Source organism: Notolepis coatsorum (assembly GCF_963971535.1).
Source record: "Notolepis coatsorum genome assembly, chromosome: 1".
Taxonomy (NCBI): domain Eukaryota; kingdom Metazoa; phylum Chordata; class Actinopteri; order Aulopiformes; family Paralepididae; genus Notolepis; species Notolepis coatsorum.
The window spans coordinates 37,827,896-37,833,895 of record NC_140165.1 but is presented as its reverse complement, the minus strand read 5'-3'; positions in this window follow the sequence as shown (position 1 = coordinate 37,833,895).

Below are 6,000 nucleotides of genomic sequence, written 5' to 3'. Positions count from 1 at the left end.
TGCGACAACAACAACAAACACACTTCTGCGCAGATACCGCCACGTCCGAGTGCCCGCCAGGGCTACGTTGCCTGCCCCACGAACACGTGGCAGGGCTAGAGAAGCATGTCATTTGACATTGTGTGGCAATACAATTTCACGTTAGCCTGTGATTCATCGGTTAGGCTTCTGAAGCTGGTTTCACTTGAAGCTCTCATTGATGTGCTAATTCATCGGCATGTTTATGTGAAACATTGTAACCTCAAATGACACCGTTTTTGGACATTTCTAGTAGCAAAACCTGGTGCCTGGAGCTTCCACACTTGCCGACGTGTACGCTGTGGCTTCTTCTACCCGGACCAGTTTCTTCGTTCACCAAGGTTTTGGTGTTGTCCCGTTGCACCGCCTTGTCGTCCGGGACACACAGCGCTTCCAACACCTCAGTTAACGAGATTTGAAGACTCACCTCGAAACCTAAAACAGACACGTACAGTTATTTTGATCTGAGCCGTTCGATAGACGATCCATTACGTGGGTATGAAAACAGATGTACTCCTGGTTTTGGCAGGAGGCGATATGAACATGGCTTTATATCAGACATCTTTATATCCCATATGAGTAAATGAGTTATCCTCTGGTTTCTTTGTTTTCTTCACACGTTTCAGTTCAATTCTTGTGAATGTCCTGTATGTTTTGGGGGGATTGAAGGACAATTGACGAAGGTGGTGTTGATACTCTCACACCAGGGTTCAAGTGAGGACATGGCCGAGACACCCGGCACGAAGAACCTGGCTGTCACTCGCTGTAAAAAATTAAAAAGGAAAAAAAGAGAGAGAGAGAGAGAGAGAATAAAACGCCTCTGGTCACTCACAATGGAATTTGGCTCCACATGCAGAACAGAAGAAAAGCGGAGGGGAAGAAAGAAGAATAAAAATAAAGAGAGAGAGACAGCGAGACAGAGAATGCCACTGGTAGTGAAAGGGAGAGTGAGGACCGGAGTGTTTTGACATGCGAAGTCAAACATTGCAGCGATCACAGTGGCACGCAGAGGACTCCACATGAACCGCCGCCCCACCAGGGAGTGGTGCAGAGAGAGGGGTGAGAGAGAGAGAGAGAGAGAGAGAGAGAGAGAGAGAGAGAGAGAGAGAGAGAGAGAGAGAGAGAGAGAGAGAGAGAGCAGGGGGTAGCATCCATCAACACATGATCATTCCCTGGCAAAAGACAATGTTCTGATTTTAAACACACACACACAGACAATTTTCCCCTGACACTCTGCAAGACATATTTGGCAACAGGAGAGAGAGAGAAAAGAGAGAGAGAGAGAGAGAGAGAGATAGAGAGAGAGAGAGAGAGAGAGAGAGAGAGAGAGAGAGAGAGAGAGAGAGAGAGAGAGAGAGATGTGACGGTGTTCAACTTAAGGCCTGTTGTTGATTGAGAGGGATTTGCTGTCCACACTCTGCTGTCAATGATGAGCAACTCTCTATTAGTACTCCATGGTGAGCGCGTACATTTACTGGTAGGCTGGATGGTCAATGTAAACATTTCCCAGGTGCATTTACTGTACCATTTTCAGATGTATTGTTTAATATCTTTTTATACTTTACAGCTCTCACAAGTTCAGCCTGTACCAATGACAACACAAGACAAGAATGAGGCACGAGGTATTTATTGGCAATATGAGAACGAAGCATGGATGGACGGCAGAGAGCGATCCTTACTTGGCGTGGATGGACGGGGGTATGCTCAGTTAGGTAGGGGACGGGTGGGAGTGGATGGACGGGGGTATGCTCAGCTAGGTAGGGGACGGGTGGGAGTGGATGGGGGGGGTATGCTCAGCTAGGTAGGGGACGGGTGGGAGTGGATGGACGGGGGTATGCTCAGTTAGGTAGGTGACGGGTGGGAGTGGATGGACGGGGTATGCTCAGTTAGGTAGGTGACGGGTGGGAGTGGATGGACGGGGGGTATGCTCAGCTAGGTAGGAGACGGGTGGGAGTGGATGGACGGGGGTATGCTCAGCTAGGTAGGAGACGGGTGGGAGTGGATGGACGGGGGGTACGCTCAGTTAGGTAGGGGACGGGCGGGAGTAGATGGACGGGGGGTACGCTCAGCTAGGTAGGAGACGGGTGGGAGTGGATGGACGGGGGTGTACGCTCAGCTAGGTGGGATGGGTGTGGGATGGGTGGGGAGTGGATGGACGGGGGAGTACACTCAGCTAGGTAGGGGATGGGTGGGGAGTGGATGGACAGGGTGTGTACGCTCAGCTAGGTGGGATGGGTGTGGGATGGGTGGGGAGTGGATGGATGGGGGGTGTACACTCAGCTAGGTGGGATGGGTGGGATGGGTGGGGAGTGGATGGACGGGAGAGTACACTCAGCTAGGTAGGGGATGGGTGGGGAGTGGATGGACGGGGGAGTACACTCAGCTAGGTAGGGGATGGGTGGGGAGTGAGCGCATTGCATGCAAGTTGCTGGCTACCTCTGATCGAGTGGCCAGCTGGACGCAGGGACAAAAATAGAGGTGGCTGGTCCCCCTCTGATCGACACCAGAGGGGCCGGCGGTTGGGCAGGGGCAAGGGGAGCCGGGGGCGCAGGGGATGAGGGGGGCAACCCAGTATTGGCCTGGAGTATGACAAGCCCCCCCACCTGAGCTGAATGGAAGGAAGAAGAGTTACTATATCGGGTGGGTGGGTCGCAAAGCCAGATGATACAGAACCTCTGGTAATGACTGGAGAGCTATGGTAAGAATATACCATAAGAACATTGATAGCTTTGGTGGCAATCACGGGGTTAACGGCGACAGCGGACAAGCAATGGTGAGAATACGCATGTCGTTTCTTGTAGCTTAATGATAGCAGAGGGTGGTAATACACCTTTAAGGTGGAACATGAATGGAGTATGAATTGTGTGCAATTTCTATGAATGCCGAGATGACCGGGTAGCGTCTATACTTTCCACAAGCAAGTTGTCCTTCCGCGTTGCTCTGATTGGCCACTGACCTACGCTAGCTCAGCTAGGTAGGGGACGGGTGGGAGTGGATGGACGGGGGTATGCTCAGCTAGGTAGGGGACGGGTGGGAGTGGATGGACGGGGGGTACGCTCAGTTAGGTAGGTGACGGGTGGGAGTGGATGGACGGGGGGTACGCTCAGCTAGGTAGGAGACGGGTGGGAGTGGATGGACGGGGGGTACGCTCAGTTAGGTAGGAGACGGGTGGGAGTGGATGGACGGGGGGTACGCTCAGCTAGGTAGGAGATGGGTGGGGAGTGGATGGACGGGGGTATGCTCAGCTAGGTAGGAGAGGGGTGGGAGTGGATGGACGGGGGGTACGCTCAGTTAGGTAGGGGACGGGTGGGAGTGGATGGACGGGGGGTACGCTCAGTTAGGTAAGAGACGGGTAGGAGTGGATGGACGGGGGTACGCTCAGCTAGGTGGGATGGGTGTGGGATGGGTGGGGAGTGGATGGACGGGGGAGTACACTCAGCTAGGTAGGGGATGGGTGGGGAGTGGATGGACAGGGTGTGTATGCTCAGCTAGGTGGGATGGGTGTGGGATGGGTGGGGAGTGGATGGATGGGGGGTGTACACTCAGCTAGGTGGGATGGGTGGGATGGGTGGGGAGTGGATGGACGGGAGAGTACACTCAGCTAGGTAGGGGATGGGTGGGGAGTGGATGGACGGGGGAGTACACTCAGCTAGGTAGGGGATGGGTGGGGAGTGAGCGCATTGCATGCAAGTTGCTGGCTACCTCTGATCGAGTGGCCAGCTGGACGCAGGGACAAAAATAGAGGTGGCTGGTCCCCCTCTGATCGACACCAGAGGGGCCGGCGGTTGGGCAGGGGCAAGGGGAGCCGGGGGCGCAGGGGATGAGGGGGGCAACCCAGTATTGGCCTGGAGTATGACAAGCCCCCCCACCTGAGCTGAATGGAAGGAAGAAGAGTTACTATATCGGGTGGGTGGGTTGCAAAGCCAGATGATACAGAACCTCTGGTAATGACTGGAGAGCTATGGTAAGAATATACCATAAGAACATTGATAGCTTTGGTGGCAATCACGGGGTTAACGGCGACAGCGGACAAGCAATGGTGAGAATACGCATGTCGTTTCTTGTAGCTTAATGATAGCAGAGGGTGGTAATACACCTTTAAGGTGGAACATGAATGGAGTATGAATTGTGTGCAATTTCTATGAATGCCGAGATGACCGGGTAGCGTCTATACTTTCCACAAGCAAGTTGTCCTTCCGCGTTGCTCTGATTGGCCACTGACCTACGCTAGTTTTTTGCCCCCACGCCGGTATGAGAGAAATAATAATAATGAGCAGCGTAGAAATAATAATAATGCGAGAGCGAGCCTCGTAGAAATAATAATAATGCGAGAGCGAGCCTCGCACACACGCACGCTGAAATGGGTATCGTAGAACATGACATAGTTGCATGACATCTGATTTATTAGTGCCAAATGCCAATACTAAAGATTAGGGACAAACGCACGCAATTGGCACAAGTTTAAATCATGGATTAGTCACTCAGTTTTAACATCGGCCCGTGTAGCTCAACTCGTTCATCAGCTGGCTGTGGAGCCTATGGTCACAAGTTCAAATCATTCTTAGTTAAATTTTCTCTTGCATTATTATTATTTCTACAAGGCTCGCTCTTGCATTATTATTATTTCTACGCTGCTCATTATTATTATTTCTCTCATAAGGTGGGGGGCACATCGCTAGGGGTCGGGATGAAGAGTTGTATGATTGTGCGCCATGGTGCTGGCTTCCCCCCCGAAATTAATTAATTCAATACTAATTCGATTTCCGTGGGTCGCCGTTGTGACATCATAATTAGAATGTTCGGTTCTCAACATTCTAATCTCACATAATGAGACTGTACATCTGAAAGGGTTAATGCGGCGGCTGGAAAACTCTGACCACAGTGGCGCGAGGCTCTAGGACTTGTTGGCCACATGCCGTGGCATGGCGGCTGCACATTTGGTTTTGATGAATAGCCTAATATAATATAATAATATAACATTTTGACCTGTACTACAAAAGACTTCCGGCTATGGAACCGCAGTGTTTTCCAGCTACTACCTCTATGCTGGAACTTAAAAACAGGAATCTGGCAACCACTAAACAGAAATGTGAGTACAAACAACTTTCACTTTTTCAAACCTTTGTGAAGTGATTCTTCTTTTTTGCTTTAGCAACTTCAGAATGCTACCTTTCAAAAGAGACCAGGCTAAAGTGTAAAGAAAGCTAATAGACGGTGGGCCGGAGCTTGCTAGAGGCTTCCGTTAGTGAAATGATTGATCTGGTTTTAGAGAGGATATGATATTGTAATATGAACTAAATAATATACTATATTAACACATTTCCGTTTGTTGGCAACGGTTTTTGGATCATACCTTTATGAAAATGTATGTTTTGATAAGCTAAAAACTACCTACATTGGTGAAAAAGGGCGTTGCTGCGGAACCAATCAAAACGCGTTACAACGTCAAGTGACTTGATTTCTCCCAATGACATTCCTCCAACTCAGGAACTAGGAAGTAAATATCGCGTCCCGTCTGTTGACAACAGTGGATTTAGCTCTGCATCGGTAAGCTCTTAAGTCATATACATTACTATTGAAATGCATTTTTACTTAACTTTACAGCATTATTCAAACGTGATAGGAAGTTATGAGTCATCAGCAGTTTATATGCAGTCCGTGGCAGTTTATATGCAGATTACACATGGCAAATGGTGTAGCCAGCTCACATAGACTAACGTTATGTTAGCATTGTAACTTTCTCAGATAGCAATCTAACATTAACGTTAGTGGAAATCAACCCAATACTAATAATAGTTGTTTCACATTCTTGTTGGGTGTTACACTATGAATGACCTCTTGGTATAGCGGTCTGTGTTGTTGCCCATGACGTTAGAAGTTTGAGGTGATGTTGTCACAACCGTTACATATGTACAAAATATACTGTCTCATAAATATACTCTTCCAATATATAAATATACATATAAATATATTGTTTTAGAT